The sequence below is a fragment of the Dermacentor andersoni genome, chromosome 8, assembly GCF_023375885.2.
Source record: "Dermacentor andersoni chromosome 8, qqDerAnde1_hic_scaffold, whole genome shotgun sequence".
Classification (NCBI taxonomy): Eukaryota; Metazoa; Arthropoda; class Arachnida; order Ixodida; family Ixodidae; genus Dermacentor; species Dermacentor andersoni.
The window spans coordinates 8,168,942-8,191,445 of record NC_092821.1 but is presented as its reverse complement, the minus strand read 5'-3'; the positions used below and the strand labels follow the sequence as shown (position 1 = coordinate 8,191,445).

Here is a 22,504-nt window from a genome sequence, read left to right as displayed (position 1 = left end):
AGACGGCTTTTCGCAGTCTTAGCGGCGCCGCGCACGATCTGAACTGGTCCGCGTAGTGCGTCTTAAACCCTTTTACGCACGCTGACGAACTTCCGTATTTTGTTGTTTCTTTGCTACGTGTGTTTTTGTTTATTAATTTCGTTTGTTTGCAGCGTCGGGTCGATGCTTTTTAAGAGGGAGCTATTGACACGTGTACATGTTGGTCTTTCTCGGGTGACCCCGTTTAACTGCTTAACAAATGCTATCGCACAGAGCAGGACGCGCCTGCATGTATAGGACGTTTCTGGAATGTTATCGATGCTTCTACCCGCTGTCTGTTGCACTTAACCTTGTGGTATCTGATGCCATCGCGTGATGCGAATGGCGTAGAACTTTCTGGAAGACACGCTTGTCCCAGCGATTAGACTGGAGCATTCGACGACTGCTGTATAAAAGCCGACGCGCTTGAGCCGCTGATGAGATTTTCGACGATCGCCGACCGTGTTCGCCGCTGTCGTTGTGCTATAAGTGTAGCCTGTTTTTTTGGGGGCACAGGTTCGCCCAATAAAAGTTAGTTTTGCCCTTCACAGTATTGCTACTGTGTTCTTGAGCGTCACCACCACAGGACAATATTCTAATTTTCGTCGTATGTCATGGTATGCCCAAAGAGCTTCGTGTCCTCTTTAGCACGACATACGGCGCGACGAATTAACCCAAGTGTTGTATTCGCGATAGGGTCAATATTTGTGTGCCATGATAGGTTTTGCACTCCAGTGAGCACCGATGTACTTAAAAGATTGTACTGCCTATACTAGATAAGAAATAACTGTATCAGCCTATTTGATGTACAGGGTAGTAAATCTCAATAGCTTTGATCTAATAAACTGCTTCTTCCACTCGAAGCTTATACAGGTAATGTTCTAATGATAGGTAATCACTAATAATGGTAACGTGGCGATAGCTCACCCAATCATCTGAAGATGATTTTATTTATGAACCTATAATAACACAAATATAGGTAATGTAGATTAAATAAAATGTGGGCCCAGGAAATAAGCCTCGAAGAATGCCTGATGCAAAAGGTTGCTACTAAAATTGCGTGTTATGAAAACACTTTCTCGGCAGTCATCACATTCAAAAGTTTGATCGGTATGTTTATTTGATATATCTCATGTAGTTTTACTTTATGTTGCATGCAATTGAACGCCTTAGTGAACAATACAAAAATTACGAGGGACCTCCCTGAGCAGGAGCTGTACAAGATATGCGCAGCTGTCATGTTTAAGGACGTTCGTGAATAGTTGTGTCTAACATTCGCAGAGTTACGTGTAGTAGTAAACGATATATATGCCAGATATTAGACTGGAAAACGGTGCCGCAGTAGCTCAATTAGTAAAATCATCGCACAAGCAATGCACAGAGTGGGTTCGCGTCCCACCTACGGCCAGTTGTTTTTTGATCAACATGAATTTCCATTATTAACCATTTATTTAATTAAATTACTGAGTACAAGTAGTTTCACCTAGGTTGTCCTTGATATCTTAGTTTGTTGGTTTCTTATGATATGAATTATAAAACATCTGGCCCCCTCCCTTCCGTTCCCTCCCGTTCAGATATCACCATCACCATCAGCAGCAGCAGCATCATCATCATCAGCCTGTTTTATGTCCACTGCAGGACGAGGGCCTCTCCCTGCGATCTCAGATTACCCCTGTCCTGCGCCAACCGATTTCAACTAGCCCCGCGAATTTCCTAATTTCATCGCTCCACCTAGTCTACTGCCGCCCTCGACTGCGTTTCCCTTCTCTTGGTGCCCCTTCTGTAACCCTAATATTCCTACAGTTATCTAACTGGCGCATTACATGACCGGCCCAGTTCCATTTCTTGCTCTTGATGTCAGTTAGATTATCATCTATACCCGTTTTCTCTCTGATCCAAACCACTTTTTTTCTGTCTCTTAAGGTTATGCCTAGCAATCTTAGTTGCATCGCTCCTTGCGCGGTCCTTAACTTGCTCTCAAGCTTCTTTATCAGCCTCGAAGTTTTTTCCCCATAGGTCTACACTGCTAAAATGCACTCATTGTGGACATTCCTTTTCAATCATAATGGTAAGCTTTCAATCAGGCACTGACAATGTCTCCCGTATGCGATCCAACCCATTCTTATTCTTCTATGAATTTCCTTCTCATGATCATGGTTCCGTGTGAATTATTGGCCTAGGTAAACGTACTCCTTCACAGACTCTATAGGCTGACTGGCTCTCCTGAACCCTTGTTCCTTTACCCGGTAAATGGCATCATTATTTTTGTTCTTCAGCATATTAACCTTCAACCCTATTCTTACACTCTCTCTGTTAAGGTCCTTAATCATTTGTTGTAACTCGATTGCTTTGTTGCTCAATAGAACAATGTCATCGGCAAACAGAAGGTTGCTGAGATATTCGCCGTCGATCCTTACTCCTAAGCCTTCCCAGTTTAATCGCTCGAATACTTCTTCCAAGCACGGAGTGAATAGCACTGGAGAGATTGTCTCTCCCTATCTGACCCCTTTCTTTATAGGCGTCTTCCTGCTTTTCTTGTATAAAACTAAGGTAGCTGTAGAACCTCTGTGCAAATTTCCCAAGGTATTTACGTATGAACTCTGTACTCCTTGATTACGTAATGCCTCTGTGACTGCTGGTATCTCTACTGAATCAACTGACCTTTCGTAGTCTATGAAAGCCTTATAGAGAGGCTCATTGTACTCTGCGGATTTCTCGATAACGTGATAAATGACATGGATGCGATCCATCGTAGAATATCCCTTCCTGAACGCGGCCAGTTCCCTTGGTAGAACAAAGTCCACTGTGGCCCTTATTCTATGGGAGAGTATTTTCTTAAATATTTTATATAATACTTAGAGTAAGCTGACAGACCTATATTTTTCAATTCATTAACGTCTCCCTTTTGTGGATTAGTATAATGTTTGCATTCTTCCAGTTTTCTGGGACCCTTGCAGTCGAAAGACTCTTCGTGTAAAGAGCCGCCAGTTTTCCAAGCATTATGTCTCTTTCATCTTTGATTAAATCGGCTGTTATTTCATCTTCTCGTGAGGCTCTTCTTTGTTTAATGTCTTGCAAGACCCTTCTAACTTCATAGCTAGTTACAGTAGGAGTTTCTGTATCCTGTTCATTACTGTTTCTAATGGAGGTATCCTGACTCCTCTGGGTATATAGCACATGTCAGTATAGAACTCTTATACTTATTTTACTCTATCTATGGGATTGCCGATGATATTATCCTGCTTCTCTGTCAGTGCGTACATCTTGGTTTGTCCTATGCCAAGTTTGTTTCTCAGATTTCAGGCTGCGTCCATTTCTTCCGGCTTCTTCAGTCTTTCTCACGTTATAGTTTCGAATATGACTTATTTTTGCCTTGTTGATCAGTTTTGACAGTTCCGCGAATTCTATCTTATCTCTTCAGTTGGACATTTTTTTTTCGTTTCTTTACTAGGTCCTTTGTTACTTGGGAGAGCTTGCCTACTGGTTACCTTCGTGCCTCCAACTGCAATTTCCACCTCTGAAGCCAGCCTAGTTACGGTTTGATGCATTAGCTCTATGTGATGATCATCCCTCTGTCCTAAGGGTGCAAATTTGTTCGCAACTACCGGCCTGAATTTGTATGCTTTTTACCTTACTGACTATACGTTGAGCTGTTTCTTCTTGACCAATTTCTCTCTTTCGCTCTTCAAATTCAGCCGAATCATAGCTCTCACTAATCTGTGATCACTGCACTGTACCCTACCTTTCACTTCTACATCCTGCACTATGCTGTGATCAGCAGAACGTATGTAGTCAATTTACTTTCCTGTTTCACCATTAGGGCATTTCCAGGTCCCCGTTCTGTTGCTAGGCTTCCTGAAGAAGGCGTTCATTATTCGAAGCTCACTCCTTTCCATGAATTCTGCCAGTATCTCTCCTCTAGCGCTCATAGAATCGACGCCGTAGTTGCCAATTGCTTGTTCACCAGCCTGCTTTTTCCCAACTTCAGCATTGAAGTCGCCCACTACAACAGTACACTGAGTTTGCTAATTCAACATCTTCATGAAACTGATCTACTTCCTCATCATCGGGACTGGATGTTGGAGCGTAGGCTTGTATTACCTTTTATCCCTTACAAAAAATTTTAGTAACATTTTATAAACCGTCTTTAGACAAATGTTACTAGAACCTATCGACATTCTATAAACCGTCTTTAGACACCGTAACAACTTCCTAGTAACCTCCTACCGACTATTGGCCACCGATATTGAATTGAAAGTATAGATATAAAATGTCGATAGAATTCTTACCGACTGCTTATTATCTTATGTCGTTAGTAAGTGTCAACTGTGAAGCGACTATTTATTGACCACCTTTATACATCCTAACAACTTGCTAGTAACATCCTGTCGACTATTCGCCACAGATAGTTGACAGGATGTTACTAGGAAGTCGTTAGGATGTATAAAGGTGGTTAATAAATAGTCGCTTCACAGTTTTTAGGAAGTACATAAAAATTTTATTCAGAGGTAATTACTTTTGCAATTATATATTGCAAAAATAAGCTTTGATTATCTCTGAATAAAATTTTTATTTGCTTCCTAAAAACTGTGCAGCGACTATTTATTCACCACCTTTATATATCCTAACGACTTGCTAGTAACATCCTGTCAACTATCTGTCTGTGGCGAATAGTGATTGCCAAGTCGCTAGGTGTGGCATGCAACAGAAGAAGGCAGGTTTCCATTTGTGCTTGAACACATCCATTTAATATCCTCGGGCTAGTAAGGAGGACGAGTTCTCCAGCTGCGCTGGAAGTAGGCTGAAATGTTGCGTTGTGTAGTCTAGAAAAGAGAAGAGAAAAGGCAATATATTAGTTTTGCTACAGTGACATTGCAACACACCATGCATCTGTTTCTTAAAAAGGAAGTGCACAAGAGACAAGCTTTCAACCCTGTGAGCTCTAAACATCTCCACCTGTTTTGTGCAAAGTCCTAAAAATGCATGAAATGACTGAATTAGTGCATTAAAGCTGGGAGCGTGATGGATGTGCATAACCCACCAACAGATGCACGACACATAAACTCTATCATACCAATTGTCATCTACAAACAAAAGCTGTAAATCAACTTCAGCTTAATGAACTTCGATATTCGTATTGTGACCAGTACATGGAAGTTTCATGTGTGAATTATCTTAGGAAAGGCAAGGTGCCAGTCATAACAGTGCTGCAGCTTTGCTTGGGCACAGGTACATAGGAGAGTTGACTTTTGTGTTGCACTTAAGAACCACGAAATGATACAAGCAACATGTAAGCAGTTGAACAGGCATTACGGACGTTCTACAGCAAGATTAGAAAATGCCTTTGCTGTGCAGGCAGACATTGTCAAAGTGAGCTTGTTACTAAACATGTTAGCTTTCCACAAGACAGGAAATTATATTATCAGTGCAATCATATGACCAGGGCCTCTATCACAAAAATACATATGCCAACAGTAATGACAATTTTCTAGTTATGGTGGCAAAGCTTGCATTATAGTATGCTATTATAATCAGGTTAATAGCTATTTTAGCAGGAAAGAAAGGAGTATACCCTAAGATAGCACTGAAATTGCCATGAAAGGAGTTTTGTTGAAAACTGCACAAAGAATATTAAGATGCTTCTTTGTGACACACATACCTACTATGGTGTTGACCTTCTTGGAATCCAACGGATCCTTCTGTGGAAGGCATTTGACAGCCGCCCAAAGAAGGACCTCCCTTCAACGTCTTCTATTGAAAAAGGAGCTTTAAGGAGGCCCTCCGCGAAGTGAAAGCCTGAGTTGTTAGCATCCAGGCACAGCCTCTTCAGCATGCCCTTTTCAACGTATACACCGTCACCGATGTCTACCTGTGAAAGAATACAACAAACACAGATTCATTTTATACACGTTTGATCAAGGAATTGTTAGGAAGTAAGGTAAGGTTTGCAAAAACGGAAGTCGCTGCTTCTCGTTGATTCGGTTTAAAGAACAAAGCAGCCTTACGTATACCATACATGCATTGTACTGAGCTGTGTACTTTTACGTAAGACTAGAAAGTATTGGGAACTTCAATGCGAAAGAAAGACATGCATCTGCCTAGAACTAAGCAAATGTGTGCTACCCCTTGACACAGAGTGAGATCTGGTGCTGTTTTAGTGATTAGCAGACATTGAAAGCTTCAAGCCTCATCGAGTATTGGGCCAAGCTGTGCTCGATTAGTGACGCACAAGTGCTCGAGAACTATCAAACAAGATGCAATTGTGTTCAAATACAATTCTGACTTCCCCTTGCAGACATGCAGTTTTCAATTTACTGACTGCACTTGGGTGTAAAGATTTTGTCTGACAGAGTGAATAAACCACATACACAAGCAGCATTTTCATAGTTAGCATAGTCTTTAATAGGTACTGATACCTTCAATTTAGAAAGCCCTGTATATTGGGCCTCATCAAACTAATTTCACAAAAGGTTTGTCAAGGTAGAAGCATAGAACTTTAGTCATTAGAAGGCAGGTGAAATGAGTTAATTATTGCAATTATTACTGAAAATTAAATTTTAAACAGCTCATCCCAATGAGAAATTGATGCAAGCAGTTTGTACATGCCACATAAGCATTTAGATATCAAAAATAGGGATTAGAGAAAACCTTCCCTTAGAGGTTCATTAGTACAAGCAGCCATGCCCTCAAGGAGACATAACTTCTTTTTCTGTAGGCAGAAAGACGCTCGAGTATTTTATTGACACATATATGTGCCCATGCATATATGTCATCTCTGTTGTAAACCTTTTTTTCATGTACATGCAAGGTGTGTTTATAACATCTCATTGTGCACAAAATTTGCGTAATAATTTAAAGACCGCGATTTTGTAGCGATGGTATTCCTTTTCGCTATTCGTTAGTGGGCTGACCGACGCCCCGGCCCGTGCTACGTACTGCAGCTGCCGGCCGTTAGCGGTGGGCGAGAAGAGTAATATAGAATCGAGGGGTAAGTAACGCTACAAAATCGCAGTCTTTAAATTATTACGCACTGCCGTAACCTACGATTGCAAGAGCTGACATTTCGTTATTAAGATTTGGTTGGTCTGTCTTTCTTAAAGGCCGGCGTCTGATTGAAATGTCTAGATTAAAAATGCACCTCGTTATTGTAATATCGGCCTATATCCGCTCTGTAACATAGAAGACAAATACGCGAGGACACTCAAGAACATAAACAATACACACAGGTTCTCGCGACGCGGACTTCCAAACCGAACTATATACATACAAAAATCTTCCTACAAGCTTCTATCTGCTTAAGCGTCAAACATAGCAATCGTGTGTCAACGCGCGAAGCGCATGATACATCGACGCATACATTACACATGTACTGTACTTGCGGGAATGCCTACATAGCGAATAACTTCTTGCCAGGAAACTACCGAACGAACACCAACTTTCAATGTGTTTTCATAATTGTGTGCCCATTCAGGCATAGCAATCAAGGCGGGTAGCAGAATGCAAGTACGCTGTAACATCAGAGGAAGCTTTCGTGAAATTGCTTGCTAAATGTGCACAGCAACATGGCTAACATACGATAGGAAAGCGCTTTGCTCTAGCTAGTTACGCAACGCTCATTACGTAAATCATAAGCTTCAAGAATGCGCGCAAGCGCCAAACTTGCTTACCTTTCAAGACTTGGCAAACGCTCCTTCGTCTAACAGGTACAGAGGCACCGACGTTTCTCTGGCGCAAGCACTGTAGAACTTCCGATGAATTCCAGCTCCACAAAAGCACAACCTTCAACAGTCTTCCAAACACTACAACTCTAAGCCCCAGTACCAGACTTTTCACGAGAGCGCGGGCAGGCAGCTTGGCAGAACAAAGGCAGCTCGGACGGGCGCTGTACTAGGGCACTCACTGACGACACTGGTGGATCGCTCGAAACACACGGCGAACTAATGGCGTTACACGAGTCCGGAGGGTTTGGGATGGTTACTGCACACGACAAGGAGCACGTTTTGTCTAGGCACTTCTAAAATATAACTCAAATACCACCTTACTGCAAGGCGCATTCACTACAACCAACGTGGTGTGTCGACCAAACAAATACTGCAGTAGCGCCACTCTGCGGTTTTGTAGAAAAATATATCTTAAATGAAAAAATTGCGTGTTTTTTCCTAATAACATTTGATAGAGTCCTTTAATAGATTTGTTTGGTCCAAAAGTGTGTACTTTGTACTTTGTGATACGAAGTTCAAGGAAATGTATATATAATAAAAACTAAGCGGATGTTGCCTTCAAGATTCGCAATTGCTTCAGGTGCATGCAGGTTGCAAAAGCACGGCCTTTGAGATCAGACTTTGTCACTCAAAGGAAGCCGTAGTGGGAGGCGGAGAGGCATTTAGGCCCCAATCGTTGGGTTTACAGTGCCTAGGTAGGCTTCCTTATTTATGAAGAATGGGACTTCAGCTGAACCATGAGCGAGCTATACAGACACACGCGGTACGATTCGGTGTCCGATCCGACGTGCGGCGCTGCATGCTACGGCATGAGCGGCGCGTAAGCTCCGCCCACATCTAGCTCCCCAGCTTGAGTTCATATCCACGTCGAGAAACGCAATATAAACAACTCTGCACAACACTGCTTCGCTTTACGCGAACGCTGTCGATAAAATTATGCCCCTGTGAGTGACAGAACACTTCACGACGGCGTGTTGTCCACTGACGGCTCCGCTAAAGCCAGCGATAGGGCCGGTAGGCATAGCTAGGCGGACGTTGCAGCCGACGGCGCTTGCGATCCAGCCCGAGCTCGTCGAAGAGTGCTTATTTTTGCCAAAACAATTAACACTGTACACTTAGGTCGGCCGTAATTAAATACAATTGGTTTACTTGACGCAGTCGTTGCGAAGGGCAAACGTGCAAGCGAAGCGGGCAGCCTCGCTCAGACGGTCGGTGTGTGATGTCTCCTCGCGCAATGCCCTCGCGTCGCGGCTCCCGATCTCACCAGTAGCTTAGTGCTAGTGTACAGGGCGCTGGTTTGCATAACAGGCACACGTTCGAGATAATTTTACTGAACTGGTAACTATTTCATGTCAGAAACAAACTGCAGCAGGCAAGGAAAAAGAATAACTGCGAGAAACCGGCCAGCCAGCACCGCCTCCGTGGAGGGAACGTCAGAAAACGTCACATGCTAGCCGCGCTGCCATTGGCTGCGACCAGACGACGGTGCAGTTGTCGGACACGTCGGACGATGAAAATCTGCCCGGTTTGTCGCACGCCGGACGTCCGATCCGGTGCTTCGGCACGGCAAAACACCTCGATTCGGGCTGCAGTTTCGGCGCGTCGGACGCTGGATCGGACACCGAATCGGACCGTGTGTCTCCCGCTTTAGTTGGCGAACACGAGCCGATCAGCGCGCCGTCCGTGCAGCTCCGTCTAGTGCTATGGTGTATGGCCTACGGGCTTCTTTGACACCTACTGAGCACAAATTCATGATCACCGCTCATATACACGCTTCCCATGGCACTAGCTGTCATGTTTTCGAGAATACGTGCCCTCATCTTGAATTGGTGAGACCATATTTCCTCTTAGCGTCCGGTATTAGAAGCAATTTTTTTCTATGAACATTCTACTATCATCTGTTACTAGGAAGTTGAATAAAAATGAAGAAAACAGTTACTGTGCAAAAAAACATTTTTTTTTAAAAAGCAGCCAGTCTTTGCATATTCATTTATAGTTCAGATGCTGTTATATGTTCATTTTCACTAAATCATTTTTAACAACTTTCTAGTAACCAGTGTTACTAGAAAGTTGATTGAAAATTGTGGAAATTTACACCTGTCCATGAAACAAGACTGTCTTGCACCAGCCATGTTCACTGAATAATTATAACCTTATTGAATATTATTCATCCATGTTTTGTAACTTGGGTTATGTACTTTTAGAACATAATTATTTTTATTGACTTCCTATTGAATCGTGTTTCTAAAAAGTTAAAATAGTGTGTCTTAACTTTCTAGTAACTTTCTTTTTACACACTGAAGTTAGAAAAGAAGTAACCAACTTTCTTTTGACAAACGTTACTAAAAAGTAAAAGTCAATAGGATGTTACTAAAGTTGATAGGATGTTGATAAAAGTTCTAAAGAAAGTAAGGAAGCATTTTTATATGGGATCTATACGTCTTATTAAGTTTGATTACGATTACAGCTACCCTCTCCTTAAAGGGAAGCTGAAACGGTTTTCAATTTCCATGAATTGCTGGGATTCAAAATAACAGACCTAATAATTTACGGTTCCGTAATATTTTTCTGCGTTTTATTTCTTATGAGGGGCGGAAATCGCTTTCTAAATCACCCCCGCGGACACACCCCCATCGCTTCCCGGAGTGCCGGGTGAGGTGGTTGCCAGAGGAGAGAACCGGCGAAAGTCACGTCACTGGCGGGGACCGAGCTGCCGGATCGGCGGGCTGACATGCTTCTTTCCGTCTTGCGCTTTAGTGAACGACGCTATGAGAGATCTGCCGCCGCCGCCGCTCACGTTTGTTTTCTTTTGCGATTTTCGTAAACTGTTCTTTCCTTCTGTGCTGCGTGAGTGCCTACAGCCAAGGGCGCCCAACATGCCCTCGTTCTGTGCAGCATTCGGCTGCGCGAACACAGGCGGGCGAGACGGTGTGGTGTTTCACAGCTTCCCGAAGGACAAGAAGCTTGCAGCGCAGTGGGTCCGTGCGGTGAAGAGAGATAGGTTCGTGCCGATGAAATCAACTGTGCTGTGCTCTTCGTCTTCCATCAATACGCAGCACATGCAGGTGCACCTAGTTTAATGAAAGCCTGATTAGGCCCACATTGATGCACTCGAGAAATGCGAACATTCGCAGCCATTAACGTCTGGTAACACAGTTTTAGCGTAGCTGGATAGCCGTACGACAAATGCGGAAACGCCTTGTTGCTAGCGTTGCTATACTCCGTTTCATACATCAGGTGCAACGCTGTGGAGGCTTGAGATACTTCTTGCAGTGGCTGCGTTCGCACTTAGAAAAAGTTCGGTGCTGCTTGACCCGATTTTTGAGAAAATTTTCCATATATAAGCTCAGTTCTGAATGAAAAAAAGAAAGAATTTACCCATAGAAACAATCCGTCTACTTATACAGCTGCTAACACATTCTTTTAAGTCAATTTTCTTTTCGGTATTTCTTAATTGCAGCCTGTCACGGCAGCTTCACGTGCATGCTCGCGCGAGCAAACGCCGGTGGCACGCTGCGAAGAATAGAAGGAAACGCGCGCAGTAATAAATTTTGGTGACTGAACTTCGTGCGTAGCTTCAACAGCGTTGCACCTGAGGTATGAAATGGAGTATAGGCTTGCCTAGTGACATTCGACGTATGGTTGCAGTTATCGTGTTTACCACACGGCGGTGCTGAAACTGCCTAATATCTTTATGTCAACACTAGCATGGAGCACGCATACCGATTCTTCATCGAGCCACAATCGCAAAGTCGTCGAACCATAGTATGAATATTGCACATATAATACCTCTGGCAATCTCTGCATTTGTATGATAAGCAACTTCCATGACTGTACCCCGCAGCACTGCATGTGCGCGCTTTGAAACGCGGCACTTATGTTCGCGATCGTGTATCAACACTCAAAGAACCACGGGGCTACTGTAGACAAGCAGCGGCAAGGTGCTTGTCATCGCGGAATCGCACCCGTGTTCACAATCTAATGAGAAGTTAGTGCTTCGGCATTCTTCCAGCAGCAAGTTCCCAGTGACACTTTAGCGCATTTTTTTCTCCCGGCATTGGAACCTGCAGCTACATGAACAAAAAAAAAAAACATAAGTACCAGCTAAGATTTCCAACGCGCGAGAAGGTGCACACATCGCTCTCGCTGTTGGCACACTCAACATCGTCGTTGCCGCCGCTGCCGCCGTTGCCGCCATCGTTTTCCGTATCGGCTGTCGGTTCGAACATGTACGGTGAAAATACAAGCTGTCCGAGACAGCGAGAACGTTCCATAATGCTTACAACTCAGCTATGAAGCCAGAACAGAACAGCGTGCTACGCTCTGAAGCGGCGGCGCCGACCGGAGACTGCCGCGAAAGACGTCACAGCGGTCCCGACCAATCACGGGCAACAGCGGCGTTCACGCGATGCCCTGAGGCGCTGGTGCGCGTTTTCTTGGAAAAACAGCCGCTTGCGTTTGTTTCCGCCCTTTTTGAACCAGATATTCGTGTTCAGGGGACTCAAAACTGTAGAATGCCGCAGAGAACTCATTTTTTTCCGAAAAGTGTTTCAGCTTCCCTTTAATGCTGTAGGATTGGTCAACGTTACCCGCTATGCCCATATGGTTTAGGAATTCTACCCGGTATTGCTTCTTATCCGGGCTACTTCTATAGCAGAGGACATGTCTGTTATTCAACAGTGTATTAGTTTCACCATTTCTTCTAATCTCACTAAGGCCAATTATATTCCGAACAATGCCTGATAGTTCCTCAAAGAGTCCTACTTAGCTAGCTTCACTCGAGAGGGTTCGGGTGTTCAACGTTGCAAGGGTCAATTTCCATTGGCGGCCTGTCAGGACCTAGAGATTCTTAGCACCCTCTGCTGCGTTACAGGTCTGACCACCACCTGGTCAGGTGCTCCGCAGCTGCTGGGGAGTGAGGGCCATTGGGTAATTGAGTGAGTCATTTGAGAGGGACTGGCCCAATACTGCACCATGGAGGCCAATTCCTGTTTTGGTAAGGGAGTGTCTTGTTGAAGCTTAGTGCGTCTTTCTAATTTGGCTGCAGCTGCCTTAGTACAGCCCTACTCGCTCTCGGCATCTTTTGCCGGTGACAAGGGCCGTTCCAAACCTGCAAATATTGTGCACTGGAGGAGGTGAATTTCAAGCTCACCATCAATATATATATATATATATATATATATATATATATATATATATATATATATGTGTGTGTACAACGCACCTGCGCTTACAAGATTGAAGCTTTTGCTTAAGTCGGCTTCTTGTCTCAAGCACTGCCGCTAAAGCATCGGGAAAAGCCTTCTTGAATTACATTCTAACTAATATTAGAAACGCATTGTGGAAGTGCATTGTGCATTAAGAAGAGGCATGAGGTTACGCGACTGAATAAACATAGGGAGGGCTCCCCACAAAAACATGAGGATGCAAGGGAATTTCATTCTCTGTATTATTTTAAAAATATTTATTCTCGCACATTTGCCTAAATATTCATTATCGTTGGAGAGCATGGCACTACTGAATAAAGTAGACCTAAAAATTTTTATGTAAGAAATGTGCACCTGGTAACCACTGCAAAAGGTTGATTCCAAAAGGTCTATGGCGTTCACAAATTTAGTCTGCCTTTGCTGCTCCAAAAGCTGCTTGCTCTGAAGAAACTTGGAACTACCAGAGCAATGGAATTATCGAATCTCTCAGCTTGCTTTATAGGCAATTGAGTAGAATGCATTACGGGAAAGCATAGATACCCTGTCAGATTTCTATTCTTTTAAAACACCGCTATTGGCATGTTTTAATCAATTGGAAACTGTGTAATCGTGTAATTGCAGTTTGTGGTGTGTGTTTGATTTAATTTTCGTCTTGTTTTAGAGCAGAGCTCTTCGGCGGCCACTCCTACGGGGAGCATCAGCGTAAACCAGTGAACGAGCACACCGAAGGATGAAATACGGAAGCAGGAAAGGGGAGAAGGAGGGTATGCCGAAAGCGTGAGAAGGAAAGCATAGTGCGGCGATGATGGCTACGAGATGGCGCCATAGTAGCACACGTCGTCTGCCAAGTCTGTCCGCAGCGGTGGCTGTGAATTGCGCCCAGACGTCAACCACACGTTTGCTCGCAATCTCCCAATTAGCGAGACAGTTGCATCACATTTCGCTTCGTTTGCAACGTGCCGCACGAGTCAATTGCATTGTGCAGCATGAGATATATTGTCCACGTCAACGAAGATATTGCGAAATGAAAACATGTATAGAGCTGTGCTCAAATTTCGTATTAGGGAGTATCTTAATGACCAGCGAACTTCTCCCCTCCGATTTCGTAGCTCTTGCTGATAAGGTGAGACAAATACCTTTCTGTGTCTAATGTCCTTTGTCTTGCTGCAATTATTACTTGTTCTTCTTCCTATTTGTTTTTGTGTAAATTTTTTGTACTTGCTCTAACCGCTGACATCGTACTCTCTTTTATTGAATACCTCCTGGGCTTACAGCGCACTTAGTTAAATAAATATAATTTATGCTGCCTTTATAGCTGTGACACACGTGCACAAAAAATTACATTCAACATAACGTTCCCGAGTGACATTTTTTGTCACACCTGCCAGAAATGTAAATTTAATGACATGTTGGTGCCAAGTGCAGCTTCGGAAGTGAGTAATTTTAGAGCACTAATGTGAAAAGAATGGGTTATGGGGTGTGCTTTGCGCTGCCATCATCATCATGGCGTTGGCGCTCGGGTAGCCACATGCCGCTGCATTTGAAGCCCGGACACAACTCAGTAAAGGTGCCTGCTCCCTGGTATTGTAAAGTGATGGATGAATAAGGTTGGCAACGCTAGGCCAGCTGCATGCATTTGCACCGTCATGCGATAAGTACCGCATAGCAGATACCTACACCAGGCATAACGCGCTGTCGCGGGCCAGTCTAGCTGCAGCCGACCTTGTTGATCCATCGCGCGCTTGATAGCGGCACAATACCAGAGCGGAAAAGCCACGTCGCATGGTATTTTTTTGTATATTTCGAGGGCTTTCTTTGGAACGCGGAAAAAAATACCACGTCAGATTTATTGTGTTGGAAACAATTTATGGAGAGGATTCTCAAGGTGCTCTATAACTTTGCGTATCAGACTTGCGGTCTGCAGCCAATACTTAAAAACTTGATTAATTAAACATAACTAATCCGTTAGTGAAGGGGAAAATAAACAATAGCTTTAGTAACGCTAGGCGAGTGCCAACATTATGAATTCGGTTCAACTCGCGTCTTGAGTGCCTTTCTTGTTTAAACTTTGGCTCAAGTTATGTGGGACAACCTGTACGTGGGCGCGTTGGGACGACCAGCAGAGAGATGCAAATATTTGCAGTTTCGTACGCATGCATTCCGCAAAGCACCAACTGCCCCATAATGCTGTGCATATCTTGGACAGATCCCGCAGACAGGCAGGTTCCGCCTAATTTGTTTGTGCGATGCCCAGTGCACCGTGACCAGCTCGTGAAGTCGTCATAGGCAGGAGTGGGGAAACGGTTGCGCCTACATGGGTAATTAATGCAGGAGTAGCGCACCATGTCGTTTATCGTTTCGTGTCGCCTTGAGACACCTGTCATGCTCACTTAAGCCTACTTTTCTACTTAAGTCTATGTATAAAATGCTGAGTAATATTTTACCAGTCATCAAAAAAGCTGCTGCTGTGGAATGGAGGTAGAACACGGACTTTCTGCATATGATATCCTAAGTTTCAATGCTCTGCTAAGCCACTACACCTTTTCAGGATTGTAGCGCTTGAACTCAGCAAAAAAATATCTGTGGAGCCAGGGATTCTAAAGTATTGAAGGGGCACATCGATCTTCAAAAAGGTACTCATTGGCCAGAAAAGGAATAGGCATCCCTAGCGCATGCTTTGGCTCTTTGTCTCTTTATGAATCGCTGAACTAATACTCATTGTCTAACAGCTGCGGAGCATTTCACCAAGGCAGTGGTCGTACATGGAGTGCAAACAGCTGCCACCATTCAGATGTAAGTCGAGATCACTGGTAGAGGCTCTAATAATGCCGTGGACATATATTTGACTCACCGGGAATGACCCTGCGATACCGTGACATGCAGCAAGCCATATCTCTGCTGTAATTTTCTGAAGAGATTTACGCATACTTCTTATGGTTCTGTTGTTTCTTCATTTTTTCGTCCTTTTTCTGCGTGCTCACCATGCAAATGAAATCAATAGTCGTGTTTTCTATGCAGGACAATGTTGCAATATGAAAAAAAGATGCCAAAGATACATGCTAGCGCGGGGCGGGACGGAAACCGCTCAGTCAGAGCAGCTTTTTCGGGGGCGAATTTGAATATGCGATCTTATTTATGCTGTATTAGGAAGACAACGTTTTCGGAGAAGAAAATCTATTGCAGTAGTTCTTTATTTCCTTTTCCTGTTCCAGTGTTATGACCGCCGTTGAGCTAGCTTGTCGCGAGTGCATAAATCTTTATCAAGACCCGTAGCTGCCACACCCTGAAAGAACACGCCCTGTCTCGCAGGGAATGGCGCTCTCTGCACTGGCTGGCATAGGCGCCACACGCGCGGCACCAAAGGTCGGACATGCCCGCAGCCACTTTGGCGCACTTCTCCCGCATCGCAACTGGCAGCATTATTAAATATTTCTCTCTTGCCGTACTCGCAGAGAGAAACGAGGGGGGAGGGGATATTGGTGTCGGTAGCGTTTTGCGGCAACCTGTTCGCCTTTCCCTATAGTCTGCTTCCGCGAAGACGTATTGCGCGCTGCAGAAAGTTTCTGTCGGGTAAGAGTAAAAAATAAAGTTGGGAGGGGACGAAGGAACAGCAATCAACGCTGGTTCGGAACACTCGAGGAACGGAGTGAGATAGCGATAGCAAAACAGTGAATGGCCTGCGCCAGCTGTGACCCCCAGCACGCGTGCAGTGCCGCCCAAGCTGTTTCGGAGGCAAAATGGTCCCGTTTCGGCCGTCGGGCTTACCGCCGAGATTGCGCATGACGCTGCCACATTTGTGCGCCTTTTGTGGACTGATGGAGGTGCGGGGATTCGCGTTGTCTAGGGGCAACGGGCGGGAGGCGAGACAACGGGCTCTGTACGCTTGAGAGGCGGAATGTGTCGGCCTGTACACGGGCCATTTTTCAATTTGTCTGCGACAAGAATGGCGCAGTAGTGGCGGCGCTGCCGTGGACCCCCTTCCTGGGCTGGCAAAGCAGCGTTGCCGTAAAGGAAGATAGACGCCCCTTGTGAAGCGAGACAGAAAAGCTGCCTAGAAGGAGCGGAGGCCATGTGTCAGTTTATATATCGACTACGGCTCACCTGCACTTGAACCAACGTTTGTTGGGGAGCGCGTATATATATGACGTTTCTATAGAAGCAAGTCGGAGCATTTGTTCTATTCTGCTTCTTAGTTTTAATAAAGAATTTCGATTCATTGTGGCCGTCTTTGCAAGCGCGGTGCTCGTTTTTTTCCTGTGCCGGCGTTAGTCCAAGTCTTCTTTATATATTGAATCTCACGTAGGTGTCATACCGCCTGCTTATCTGTTCTTTTTTGCAGACGCAGAAAAACCAGTTGTTTATTTTATTTGTTGCAACATCCCTCGTTGATTCGCGCAACTGCATTTAAGAAGGTGGCACAAGGGGACGATCGGTTGCACTTTCATTCAGCGTGCAGTTACACTATGCCACGTTAAAATAATTTCAGTATAGCGTAAAACCACAATATAAGTATGAGGCACGCCGTAGTAGGGTGACTTCAGATCAATTTCGACCATCTGAGATTCTTTAACGTAAACCTAAATCTAAGTAGAGGGAAGATTTTTGCGTTTCCCCGCCATTATTATGCGGCTGTCGCTACCGCGATACGAACCCGCAGCCTCGTGCAAATCAGGGCAACACCATAGCCATGGTAGATTGCTGTGAAAACGACATGTCTGCAGAGCAACTTGGCCTGTCACTCTGACGGCATTTCCAGGCTGCGCGTATACAAGAACGCGAGAAAATACCATGTACAATAATTTCTCTGCACACTAAAAAAAAGGAAATAATGGGTGGAGCAAATGTCTTTAAACACCGCTCATACCACCTCCCACTCTACGTCTACGAACACACCGTAGAACGTTAATGAGCTGTACAGCCATGGTAAAAGGATAACATTACTGTGCCTATAATTATTTCATCTCTGAAAAAGGGTTCCTTTTGTTTGCCTTTCACCCCATTTTTCTTGAGCTCCTTCTCCCTCCTACAATCGACTGATATTTGCGCTATTTAGGCAAGAAACTTGGTTGTGATTGTGTTCTCTGGCCTCTCAGATTATTCCTTCCTTCATGTATGAGGTGTAAATAGCTTTTCGTCGTTTCAGGTACCCTCTAAGAAAAAAGAGAGTAAAAAGTGAGTCACGGCAACTTGACTCTCTTTTTTCTTCCGAAGACCCGCTTTTGCGCAATTAGAATCACAAAACAAGAGTCAACATGCGCCACTCCCAGCCGGAAAACTAGACGATGCTGCGCCTCGAGGTGACGCTGCATTGCTCCCTACGGCGCCAAATCCTCTCCTGACGTTGTCCACTCATCTGAACCTTCTTGACGTGCAAGTCGACGGTGTTCCTGTATCTGCTCTCATAGACACTGGGGCGCACTTGTCGGTAATGAGCGCTGACCTTCGTAACCGGCTGAGGAACATAATCACGCCCGCCACGATGCCTGTTGTCCGTGTCGCCGATGGCGGAACAGTCCCTGTAATTGGTATGTGTGCCGCCCGCGTCTCCTTCGCCGATCGCTCCACTACCGTGCTATTCACAGTCATCGCTCACTGTCCCCACGACATCATCCTCGGCTTAGACTTCCTCTCCGCACATTCTGCTCTCATCGATTGTTCCGCCCGTACTCTCCGCCTTGACCTGCCTGTTCTGGATCCTGCTGAACAACACCTTACTCGCCTCAGTTCCGTCGACTTCGTTCGCTTGCCACCTTCGGCACTTACTTACGTTGACTTCGTGTCATCCCCACCAGTCCCCGATGGTCACTACATCGCGGCTCCTATGCAAGACGTCCTCCTTACACACGGGATCACAGTACCTCATAGAGTTTTATCTATTACGGCGAATCGCGTCTGCCTGCCAGTGGTCAATTTTGGCTTGACGACACAAGTGCTGCCACGTGCGATGTCTCTGGCCCAACTTTGCTCATTCGAGGATCACTATGTAGCATCGATTTCAGTAGACAATTCAGCTTATCCTCCTGTACCATCGCAGTCGGCAACTTGTACCATCGCCAACTTACAGAAAATGATTGCACCTGACATGCCGTCCGAGCACACTCGTGCGCTCTACCACGTTCTTATTTCCTACTAAGATATTGTTGACTTTAACGATCGTCCTTTGGCGCAAACAACAGCTGTTAAACATCGCATTAATACCGGCGATGCCCCTACTATTCATCGCCGCCCGTATCGAGTATCACCGGCTGAGCGTAAAGTTATTCACACCGAAGTTCGCCAAATGCTTGCCAAGAACATTATTGAACCGTCATGTAGTCCATGGGCGTCACCTGTTGTGCTGGTAAAAAAGATGGGTGGCTCATGGCGCTTTTGCGTGGATTATTGGCAACTTAACAGGGTTACCAAAAAGGGCGTGTATCCCCTACCTCGAATTGATCACCCCCTTGACTGCCTCCACGGTGCTCGCTATTTCTCCTCTATTGACCTTCGCTCCGGCTATTGGCAGATTGCCGTGGACGATCTCGACCGTGAGAAGACTGCCTTTGTAACACCCGACGGTCTTTATAAATTCAAGGTGATGCCGTTCGGTCTATGTAACGCTCCTGCCACTTTTGAATGCATGATGGACTCCCTTCTTCACGGTTTCAAATGGTCCACGCGCCAGTGCTACTTGGACGGCGTTATAGTATTCTCCCCAACATTCACTACGCACCTCGAGCGCCTCTCAGCAGTCCTGGACGTTTTTCGGCGAGCCGGCCTGCAACTCAACGCATCGAAGTGCCAATTTGGCCGTCGCCAGATTACCGTCCTTGGACATCTCGTTGACGCGAACGGAGTGCAACCGGACCCAGGCAAGTCCATGCTGTTACGCACTTCCCTGTTCCAAAGTGTGTCAAGGATGTGCGCAGGTTCATCGGCCTTTGCTCGTACTTCCACCGTTTCGTGAAAAATTTCGCTGCCATAGCACGACCACTAACAGAGCTTTTGAAGAAAGACGCCCCTCTCCAGTGGGGCGGTAACGAGGCCTCTGCATTCTCACATCTAATCGACATTCTCACAACGCCTCGCGTTCTGGCCCATTTCGATCCTTCTGTGCCTACCGAAGTCCGTGCTGATGCCAGCGGTCACGGCATTGGCGCAGTATTGGCACAACGCCAGCGTGGCCACGACCATGTTATCGCTTACGCCAGCAGGCTCCTCTCGTCCGCGGAGCGCAACTATTCCATCACTCAGCGCGAGTGTCTGGCCCTATTTTGGGCGGTTGTGAAGTTCCGTCCATACTTATATTGCCGACCCTTTTCCATTGTCACAGATCATCACGCGCTTTGCTGGTTACGCTCATTGAAAGACCCTGCAGGAAGACTTGGTCGCTGGGCCTTACGCCTCCAAGATTATTCGTTCTCTGTCACCTACAAATCTGGTCGACTACACAAGGACGCTGACTGCCTGTCTCGCTACCCGGTAGACGAGCCTGATGACGCCGACAGTAGTACCGCCGACGGCATTTTCTCTGTGTCTGCCTTCGCTAACATCGCCGATGAGCAGTACCGAGACCTATCGCTGCGAGTACTCATCGAGCATCTGCGCTCTACACCTACCGACGCATCCGTTAGCCGATATGTCCTCCAGGGCGGTATTTTGTACCGAAGGAACTTCCTCCCTGATGGCCCTGATCTTCTTCTTGTCGTGCCAAAACATCTACGATAGACTGTGCTCTTCTTTGTTTATGTTTCTGTTTAGGTTTCTGTTTATGTTTTCTGTTTATGTTTATTTATGAAGAGGTTTTATCTTTCATTGAAACATATCCGCACGATGTACAGTGGGCACCCAAATTATAAATATCTGTTCTTGCTTTCTACCATGCTCTGGAGTTTTCTTACCCTGGCATTGGTGCAATGGCCTGTGTGCAACTGCAGAAAAGTAGAAAAGTGGCTAAAGTGAAAGGTCAACAACATAAGGAAGTTACAAAGCAAAAATATAAGTTTGCAATTGTCCTCCATAACCAGAGTTTAGCTTAGAACTTGAAACAAAAAATGACATCCCACTATGGTGTGAGAGTTGCTTTGGGCACCAAGTGAACTGCGTAGCACCTCTGCTAGAGTACACAACAAAGCAAAATATCACTCCAGATCGGAGCGGCAGTGGAAAGTTAAGTACATATGTTTTATTTCATGCACCATTATTGTGGCTTATCATCTGCTCCTGTTATGTGGGAACGCATACATTGGGAAGACAATCCTTTGCGCCAATGTTACCTTAGCGGGACACCAAAGAAAGGTAGAAATCAAAAACAGGTATTCACACTTGGTTGCCCACAGTGTATTGTCTGGATGTGCTTCACTGTACAAAAGTCTACTGTGGTAGATAATCACAAAAACAAAGACAAAAGAATTAAAAGAGGTATGTGTCAGTCATGCGTTCCTGAGCTCCAGTGTTTATAGAAACACTGCTTTCTGTATGTGTGGCAAGCCATAGGGAGGCTTGCTGTAACTCAGTCATGATTGTTAAGTTAAAAATTGGAGTAAGGAAATTCACAAGAACATTGCATGAGTGATTTCTTAATTTAGCACCTAATGTAACTTATTCATGTATGTGCTGAGGGTAGATTACAGCCAGTGCATAATGTGCTCTTACAGGATGACTTGTGATGAGTAAAAGAAGCCTTCCTCACTTCTTCCCCTTCGTTTCTTTTGGATCTTTGTGAACCATCTGTATGTTACAGCTGCGTGCATGCAGCTGGGTATAGTTTGTTGATGTGTTCTGCTTCCTCCCTTGTCGTCATCATTCATGCGCTATCTTTGCTGTAACAAATTACAGCTACCTGTGCTACTTATTCTGTCAGTGTGTTTGCATTACGGCAAGTTTTGTATAAGTGGTTATTTCAATCTGTGAAATTTTCTGTGTCAGCTACTATACATAGTCTTGCAAAAGTATATGCTTGTCAACATAAATAATCAGTATAAATGTTGCTGTATTTATTTTTGTAATATTGTCAGTTGTGAAATTTTTATGCACTCTTGCATGTTGTATGACAGAATAAAACTGATGCACACCTTTTTAATGTGGTATTTTTCAGATCAATTTTCAAGTGACGCTAACACGCACAAGTTGTGTGAGAAAAGTGCCAACAAGAGTACCATAAGGTAAGACAGCTGTTCGTACTGTTAGATTGGATTATCAATTGCCAACCAGTTGTTTTCAGCAAGCATAGTATAATGCATAGATTAGGTAATCTAAGTTGTAATATTGTTTTTATTGCACTTCATCATCTGGGTCTCCTTCGTACATAAGTGCAGCCTTTTTTGTTTATTATGTGTAGCTTACTTGCTTGGCATGTTAAATCATAAGTTCTAAATAAAATTACGTCTCTGAGAACAGTGAAATAGCTTTAATATATAAATCTTTTGACATATTATAAGATACCTGTGGGGTGATGAATTGAGCTTCTACATGAGTTACATAATACTTTGGCGTTTCATGGTTCTGCGTGGCATTGCAGTGTCGTGCATATGCAGCTGCAGGCTACATATTGGATGTTTATTTAAGACAGTTTTACTT

The 22,504-nt window shown here is 44.8% G+C and overlaps 1 protein-coding gene and 1 long non-coding RNA gene across 3 annotated transcripts in view; one reads left to right on the top strand and one right to left on the bottom strand.

Moving 5' to 3' along the window:
* The window catches only part of LOC126526674 (uncharacterized), a 424,404-nt gene that overhangs the window by 80,710 nt on the left and 321,190 nt on the right, over positions 1-22,504 (top strand). The window lies entirely within an intron of this gene.
* LOC126526675 (uncharacterized) lies at positions 4,773-8,106 on the bottom strand. The gene is made up of 3 exons (XR_007598631.3): positions 7,686-8,106; positions 5,678-5,887; positions 4,773-4,841 (listed from the first exon to the last, which is right to left on the bottom strand). It is a non-coding gene; the product is annotated as an uncharacterized lncRNA (long non-coding RNA).